Raw genomic sequence first — 9,944 nt, forward strand, 5'->3', positions numbered from 1 at the left:
ACTAAGATCATGGCATCTGGCCCTTTCAATTCCTGGCAAATAGATGGGGAAGAAATGGAGGTAGTGGCAGATTTTATTTTCCTGGACTCCAAGATCACCACAGATGGAGATTGCAGCCAAGAAATTAAAAGATGCTTGCTCCTGGGGAGGAAAGCTATGGCAAAGCTAGACAGCATACTAAAAAGCAGAGACATCACCCTGCCAACAAAAGTGTGCATAGTCAAGGCTATGATTTTCCCAGTTGCAATGTGTGGCTGTGAAAGTTGGACCACCAGGAAGGCTGAGCACCAAAGAATTAAGGCCTTTGAACTATGGTGCTGGAGAAGACTCCTGTGAGTCCCTTGGATTGCAAGGTGATCCAATCGGTTAGTCCTAGAGGAGATCAACCTTAACTGCTCTTTAGAAGGCCAGATCCTAAAGATAAAACTCAAATACTTTGGCCACCTAATGAGAAGGAAGGACTCACTGGAGAAGAGCCTAATGTTGGGAATGATTGAGGGCAAAAGAAGAATGGAATGACAGAGAATGAGGTGGCTGGATGGAGTCATTGAAGCAGTCGGCATGAGCCTAAATGGACTCAGGGGGATGGTAGAGGATAGGAAGGCCTGGAGGAACGTTGTCCATGGGGTTGTGATGGGTCAGACACGACTTCATGACTAACAACAACAAATTCTAAATTATTGGGACAACTTTCTATAGAAGTAGGTATGAATAATTATCTGCTGGTCAACAACATACTCAGAGTCTGTATCTGAGGCCATTTCTTAATATGCCAGTTCTAGGCAAGTGAATATTACGATCATGAAGGTCTTATAGTTCCTTATTGTTTTAGATACATTATTAGAACTATTCCCTATTGTTAAGATTTCGTACCATAGAATTCTGACTAGTGTAAAAATTGAAATTCAAAACATCTAGAGGATATCAGGATTGAGAAAGTTAAATTAACATACAATGCAAAAAGTTGCACAGAGAAGATTACCTAAGGCTAATTAGGTAATTAGATTAGGTAAATACTATATAAATAGTATATTTCCCCAACTAACTTCACAGTAATGTGTATAATAGCCTTCTCAGATGAATGTAAACTATCTAAAAATTATACACATACTCAATGACAATAGGAATGTGTTGTTACTGTCCAGTAACAGGAAGTATTCATTTAGTATTATTAGTATTGTTTGGGCAAAAAATAATGTTAGCATTATTTGGGCAAAAACTGAGAAACAAGCAACATATATTTGCAGGCTTTGTTTGAAGCCTTTCTAAAATAATTAAGTTTGAGGTAGCATACATGAGATATATTGTGACCTATAAGTACTGTTACATAAATATGTCATATTTAATTCTATAATGTAAGAAAGGTAGTACATAAAAGCAGTCAATCAAACAGTGCCTATGCTGAGTTATTTCTATTACCAGACATTTCATGCTCAAAAAAGCCTACACAACTTTATAAAGTTTGCAATTTTCAGACAACGTACAGATTTATGTTTATTCTTGGAACAATAACAACAACTTCTGTATAACAGTAGGCTGTTAGACAACAAAAAATACTGTAGTAGCTAAAGTCATTTTTAAAATAATGGTACCCATATCTTAAATTGTAATCTACATTGCTTTGACATTTTAAAAATAAAATGTGATTGATTCATTGTTTCATAATGTAATCTGATTTGAGATGGATAATGTGATACAACTAATAATCCATCACAGCACTTCATAAATATTGCAACAAATTATTAAAGCAATAAAGTCCAGTGGCAGAAACTTAATGAGATTGTGACACATTTGTGTAAGAGCCAAATGACAAATTGAAAAATCAGAACATTCAAATTATTACAGACTGAATGGTCAAAGTGCTTCTATTCTTTTGGATACCTGAATAAATTAGGAACACATCCTATGATCTTCTACATAAAGATTTTAGAGCCCTGCCTTTCTAGTTAGCCTATATTCACCTGAGCTGAAAGCCAGGACTAAACAGATAAGGAAAAGTAAGCATAATGCTAAGTGCCTCATTACTTGCAATCAAATCTATGCTTATGAAACAACAGATGAAAGACCATTTTGGACAGGAAAAAAAAGATCCTTACTGATTTCCTTATGCAGTTTAATTCCAAATGAAAGTCTTATCTTTTAGTAATTGTTAGCCATTTCAAGGAGGGATTCTATTAACAAACTCTGGGTTGCTAATAGGAGGCATGAAATGAAGTAAATTTCATCAAGACAAATACTAAAAGGTTAACTTCCCCCACCTTGCATATTACAGCCATGATGTGTTATCATCATCATCATAAAACACAGGACATGATGGATAATAATATGCTTAAGATCTAATTTGTTGTGAATATTTCAAAGGCAATGCTAGCCACAACATTAAGAGAAACCGGGAAAATGGGAATTGAAAAAGGATAGGCTGCATGGCTTAGGAAATAAAATTTCTCAGCATGCATATTTTATTCCTTTCTCATTTCAGAGATAATTTTTCCCGTCTTTCATTTGTAAACACAAAGAATGTCAGTCCACACAAAGAATGACAAATGTGAATTCGCTATAAAAGTAGTAAGGAACTGCTCCAGCAGAAGCTTGTCATCAGACAAGCATTGTATATCTACTAAGTTAATTGTTCTAGTAAATCCATTTAACTGATGGAAAGGAATATTTTAAAAAGTTCATAATCAGAAAAGGTAAGCAATCTGTTCTTTCTTATTATGTTTTTATTGATCAACTATACATTTTCATATTTTATTTATAAAGCTAAATATATTAAAAAGTCTATTCTCCTTCACTAATACTACACAAGCATTTCTCATACCTCTCTTACTAGTTGTAAAGTTGAGAGAGGGAGGAGGAGGTAAGGAGGACACATTTTCGGGGCAATCCTGAAAAAGTCAATAATTGCCTATAAACACCATGTATTTGCATTAACCTGATTCCATTTACCAGCTTGTACTTTTTAACCAACAAGAAAACACTCATTTTTTAGTTCTGTGGAACAATGCTTTAGCTTCATTAGGCGGATGTAAAAAATTAAAGTAACTTGCTTTCTTTCACTATTACTCAACTGGAGGTAGGTTATATGTTTCAAATGTTTTGTGTGTATGTATGTATGTATGTCTTACACACTATAAGTACCTTAGTATCCAATAGCCGCATGAGAAGGAGGCAAGAAAGACAGCAACATACAAATACCATCAAAGGATAAGACAGTTCTTGAACAGCCAGCTCAATGGGAAGAACAAGATCCATGACATCAACATGAACACCCTGTCAGTCATAAATATCCTGCTGGTATAGGGAACTAGCCAAAGCAGGACATGGAAGGTGCCAGAGTGAAAACCCAGAAGATCCTTACAATGTATGGGGGTTTCTATTCCACATTCAATGCCCAGAGACTCTGGCGAAGTACCAGGACCTGAAAAGAGAGGATGTGGAAAGTAAAGGCCAAGGTGGTTCCAGTGCTGGTAGGATCATTTGGGGCTGTAACTCTTAAGCTGGGAGAATGGATCACAGGAATGACATCTGAACTTTTTGTCCAGAAGAATGTAATGCTAGGAACAACTAAGACTGTGCAGAACCCTCAAACTCCCAACCCTCTGGTAGAGAACTCAAGATTGAGAAAGACACATACCACCCAAAGGGGTGAGAAGATAATTATCTCCCTCCCTCCCTCCCTCCCTCCCTCCCATCCATCTACCCATCATGGGGGTCATAGGATTTAAGTGAAATTTAAATGGTGGTGCAGTGGTTAGAATGCCATATTTTATTTTTATTTTATTTTATTTGTCACACAGTATATATAAGCATAAGCATGAAATAACTAAACAATATATAAGCATATATATAAGCATGAGTATATAATAACTATATTAATTGGATATAACGAAAGGAAACAATAGGACAGGAACGGTAGGCACCCTTGTGCTCTTATGCACGCCCCTTAATTATGCACGCTAATTCTGCCCACAGTCAGGAGTTTGACCCTGACTGGCTTAAGGTTAAATCAGCCTTCCATCCTTCCAAGGTTAGTAAAATGAGCAATATGGAGACATTTGTAAACCACTCAGAGAACACTATAAAGCACTATTGGGCAGTGTATAAGTGTTATTACTATTGTTATTGCATTTTAAATTTATGAATTTAGCTAAATAAAATCTATTGCATATACTAAATGTTGAATGTAGAACAGCAGATCATCAGCACAACCTTTACAGGTGAACCATGGTATTTGTTTCAGAGGAAATCGGTGCAATATTCTCTCTTATTCTTTTTATTATTGCTTGTACTACACATAATCGTCAAAGAAACAACACCACTAGTTACATAAACACAATCTGTTTACATAACCTTGCTGCAGTTATTGTGACAAAAGTGGCCCACTATACAGTATATTTGGCTCAGTCCACGAATGATGAAGACAGGCTCATGAACTTCTAAAAAATTGAAAAGCTAGTTTGTCTTATTAACATGGAACACTATACCTGATCTGATATTCTCACTGGGTATTCAATTACATGTCCTACAGAGAGATAGGCAGGCACATACAAAGAAGCGCAGAGACTAATCAGCTTAGTCAACAAATCTAGAGGATGAGTTAGATTTATATAGATGAGGTTAAACTTTAGTTATAGAATAATGCTTTTCAAACTCGCATAATTATGAGAATAATTGTAATTTTCTAAGTATCTCATTTTGATAAGAACAATATTAACAATTAAGATACTGGTGGGATTTTCAGAGTAAAATGAAAATTGAGTTAATACTTACTAGAAATTATTTTAAGTTCTAATATCCATTCTTTTACAATGTGGGCGTTATTTAAAAACAGCATTTTATCCAGTTAGATAACATATGATCTTACATTTTTAATATGCTGTATGATATATGGAAACCTATCATGAGGTGCTGTAGGTAATATGCTAGCAAAATCACTTTTGCCCTTGTGATACAGAAAATGAATTTAAGTATGGGTAATACTTGTTTGTAATTTGCAAATATCAAAGCCTGTATTTGGGGCTTTTTGAGGCCAAAGAGAATAAAACACCTAACATCCACTTTCCCTAAAAGATGTCAAATTGATTAAAGTATTATATATATTTCACTATACAATCTATAAATAGATCTATAATTTCAAATTATTACATTAAATTTGGTGCCTGTTTGGAAATCTCACAACTAGAATGGCTGAACAGGTTAGTAGAAAACAATGGAAACAAAAAAGTCTCGTTATGGATAGAACTGATGATATCAGTACATTTGAAAACATTTTATACATTTGGGAAGTCAACTTTTTACTGCAAGATCAACAACACGAACAGAGCTATATGTAGCAATTATTTAAAATATTCTGATTGAGTACAGCAAAATGCTTTCTTCCACAAATTTAATTCAAGGAGGCATACATTTATATGAGACTTCTTTCATATTCGTCCTTTTTTCTTGAAAGCTTTGCTGTATATGCTGCATGCAAATTTACAGCACTGTGTAAATGTTTTATAACAGTCATTTGAAAAAATCTAGCACACATACACATAAGTTAAATACAGGCACTTGATATATTTCTTTTTACATTTTCTACTTCCAAACAGCAGATTCATTTCAGGATAACTATGCACTCCGAGGACTCGTCCCACACTCATGGAATTACTTTTTTATGATTTACTTTGTCCTTCGTCATATGTAAATACAAGTATGCAAGAACATGGAAAAATGTATATTCAAGTGTCTTATTTAGTTCATAAGTACCTTACTGTATTTCAACACAAATCTCCTTCTTCCAGCAAAATAAAATATTCTAATAAAAAAATAGCTACAAAACATGATTGGAATTGGAATGTTAATGGTCACTCAAACTGCTTTTGTTTTGTTTTAAACTCTTATGTTGAATTGTTATTTAACAAGAAAGAAGCAAGACAAAAAGGCACTCAGTGAATATTAGCACAAAAACTCGTCATTGGTAGACAGCAAAGATCTACAGTTCTGCATAATAGCCTTGCAGCTCTATAAATCTTCAGTCCGCAGTCCTTTCTGGAGAACGTGATATATTTCTAAAAAGTTCCAGCTAAATGTCACCCTGTAAGCTTACCATGGTGAGAGCTATTCTAAATGTCACACTAGTCTCAGAGTGACCTATGACTTAATTTAGGATTAGCCTACATCATATATTCCTAAAATGAATTTCTAAGAATAAATTTATAGATTTGGAATGTTGGTGTTTGGTGAACATTCCTTATTAAAGGTCTCATTCTCAAATTAATCTTTAAGGGTTTTTTTGTTGTTGTTGTTTTTTATTAGTAACTAAGTTAAAACATATGAGAGCCTTATGAGGAAAACACCTGTTTAATTAGCTGAGCACACATCCCAATAATTAGCCAGCATTGAGGGCCTACAGGTAATCCTCAGTTAGCAACAATAATTGGGAATGAAATTTCTACCACTAAACAATGCAGTTTTAAAGTGAAATTCATCACTTAGCAGCAAAAATCCTGGCAGTCCTCATTGCCTTCATTAACCAAGCCCCACTGGCCATTAGGGGAGGACCTACCTCAATCCAAGCAGTTCCTGTCTTGGTCTTTTCCAGGCTGAGTCTCAGTAAGATATGGGACAACCTTCTCTGGAGCCCTCCATACACAATGATCTCCCTCCCCATTTCTGTCCTTTTGGCTGCCCTGCACAGTGTTACTCATTGGCAATGGCAGTTCCATTGGCCCATGATCTTCAGCTGCCTCAGCCGGCTGCTGCTGACTCTGTTAACCTTAACCCCAGCACTGTCAGCATCTTCACTGCTGCCTTAAAGTTCTGCCCTAAGGCCCCATTGCAGGCTAGACACCTCAGAGCCATAACACAAAGCTCCAGCCAGCCTCATTGTCCTCTGCTCTGCCAGCCCTGCATGCCGCACACAACTGACTTTTGCTGTCTTCTTCCTCCCACTACTGATGAAGTGCACCCAGCCTGGCCCTATATGTACGATGCCGCTACTGGCTGTGACAGGACTTTTCAAAGCTACATATACCATTCTCATGATGCTTTGGAAAGCTTTTGGGACCTTCTGAAACCTCATGAGAAGACTCTGCCTGCTTTTTTCCAAATCATAGTCCTTGCATGTACTTAAGGATGGAGTAGCACAATCTGATGTAACATTTTATCTTTTTGATCTTGCAGATAATTGCCAGCACACTGAATGAGAATGTTAGTATTCAGTATACCTGACTATGAAATTCTTTTTTTTAAAAAAAAGTTTTTTAATTAAACATTTTTCACGTTTAAAAACAGAAAATACAGAAGAAGAAAAACAAGACAAAAAAAGACAAACATAATAATATATCATCTGTTTACAGCTTCCAGTGTTGGCATGTATATTCTGCTTCTGCAATTCGTTCTTCTACTTTTCTTTTCTATCCTTAATAACAACTATAACAAGTATTTTATTTTATTTTAAATTTTATTTTTATTACAATTTTTTTCATAACAATTGTACATATTCAACAAAGCTGTGACATTATTGTATATTTCGGATCTACCTTCCATATAATTTCGATATACATTATATACATCTAATCATCAATAGCCTTATATATATATTGTTTTCTATTTCTATTGATTGTCCATGTGTACCAGTTTTCCCAGACCGCATAGTATTCTGAATCTTCTTTTTCTTGTAGTTCTATGGTAAGCCTGTCCATTTCTGCACATTTACCACTGGCACCTAGTGCCAGATAGGTTGGCCAAAATATACCCGAACCTAAGTCCAAAGTGCTGGAAATATAATCAACATCAAGGTACCTTCTTTCATGCCTGGTGGACATGCCCCGAAGCGAAAAAGTACTGTATTAAGAAACAGGGATGGTTACAGGATATAACAAAATGCCAAATTGAACTGAATCCAGAAACATTTCTTTTGGGAATGTTTAAGACAAAATTAGATTAAACAAACAAGATACTTGATTTTGCACATTCTAACAGCGGCAAGGATTGTATTCGCGCAATATAACAAGTATTTTAACCGTACTAGTTACAAATATTTACATTACACTCACACAATCTGTAATTTAATTTTGACAGTGATTAATAGCTTCAATTAGTATCTAATCAATATTTATTTCAAACTTCTATTTCTTATTTAGGATTCTGTTTTCTAGCTACTTATATATTCTATTCCATACTTTATAATAGTCCAAAACTTCTCTTTCCTTTATTTTCATCTGACTATGAAATTCTTAAAGTTGTATTATTAGCAACATTTTGAATGTATTCTTTTTATGCTGAAGTTTTGCTGAAGGTGCATTTCAAAAACTAAAAAGTTTGTGTTGATTTGATTCCTGATTTGTACTTAGAAGATTGGCTTTGATGAGGAGATATACATGTATTTATTCAAGTGATGGCAGTTTTTTGCAAGGCTGACAAAATAGCAATTGGTAGCAGTTTCTTTTTTTGCAGCAAACATAATCATCTAAAGCAGCATGAATTGTGTCTCACTAGTGGATTGAAACATTATACCTGAAAGATTCACATTGTTATTTGAAGAATATTAAAGACAAGACTAGTTCTTTGTCTTTCATATTGAGAACTGCCTTCAGGATAAGAACAGAGATCTATTCCATTATTCAGAGGTGGCAGGGATCTCAATTTTTTTGAATCCTTAGTGCTCTCTGAGCTTGGTTATATGCTAACAGAAGTTTCATTATCCAACTAATATCATCAGTGCTAGTAAGTGTGAGGTTTGCTCTATGTTATCTACAGCAACTTGCCTGCCAGTGTTGGGTGCCGTGTTCATCTTGGTAGATGTAATGGAATGTGTGCATGACCTTGTGGGATGAGGGAAGGAGATGCTACCTAGGAAACAATCAGATAAGAAACAGGGAGTCCTCAAGGGCTTAAAGTTTAGAGAAAGAAACTTAGAAAGGACCTGCCCTAAATGAATAGATGAATAAAAGTGGTGGTGGGAAGTTTTTAACCTTCAGATTTGTAAAATTATCTTAATGTAGCCTTACAATTAAGTTGAATTAGCTCATTTAGTCATATTTTCTGTTTGGTTTACCTAGGGAGGCTAACAGTAGTTCCTTGATTATTATTTTTTCCCCTGCTTATTTGTCTAGTGTTATTCCCTGCTTCTCTGGGTTGTAGGCTGTTGGAGGGAATATGGTCTGGTCTTTTTTGTTTCCTTCATACCTTTCTGTTGTTTATTTTGAATGATGTGTAAATGTGGTTGATTTCTATGTTTTTTGATGGCTAATTTGTCTGTATGCCAAGCTCTCATGAATTTCCTAGTATTTGTGGATTTGGCTTGGTCCAGGCTACTCCCAGTTTCTCGGTTGAAACTGTGGTTGAGTCTATCAACAGTTGTGAGAACTTTTTTTTTTGTATTCATGTTTTTTTTACTTCATTTTTAATTTGTCCCTCCACATTTTTTTCTGAATATTAGTGGTCCAATAGAATCAGTATGGACTGCCTACTCGCCATTCAAGTAGCACTGGGTTGGAACATAATGGATCAAGGATTCATACCAAGTTCTAGTTATTTGAATGCAACATTAAAGCTGTTCTTAACTGTATTCCATAAGAATTCAGTCAGTTGGGAAAATATTTTTATTTATTTGTGACATTTTATGCTGTAGTGTATCTCTGGGGAACACTGTATGAAAGAGGTTGTCTGTATGAATTGGTTCTATGTATATTATCATTTATTATTTTAATTAATGATTATAGTTAGAAGTTAGCAATGGGCCAAATAACCATGTTCTTAAGTAATAAATGGTTCTCTTCCCTTGCCTTCTGTCCTCATACATAACTATTTCAAAAATACTGAAAGCAAATTTAAACATATTCAGTTATAACTTTAAGTCATCAGACAAGTATCTTTCAATGGAGTTTATACATTTCTGCCTGAAACTGTTGCTACAAATGAAAGATCACAACATGTAAATGTAACACACTGTCCTGCGA

Source organism: Ahaetulla prasina, chromosome 5 (assembly GCF_028640845.1).
Source record: "Ahaetulla prasina isolate Xishuangbanna chromosome 5, ASM2864084v1, whole genome shotgun sequence".
Lineage (NCBI taxonomy): Eukaryota > Metazoa > Chordata > Lepidosauria > Squamata > Colubridae > Ahaetulla > Ahaetulla prasina.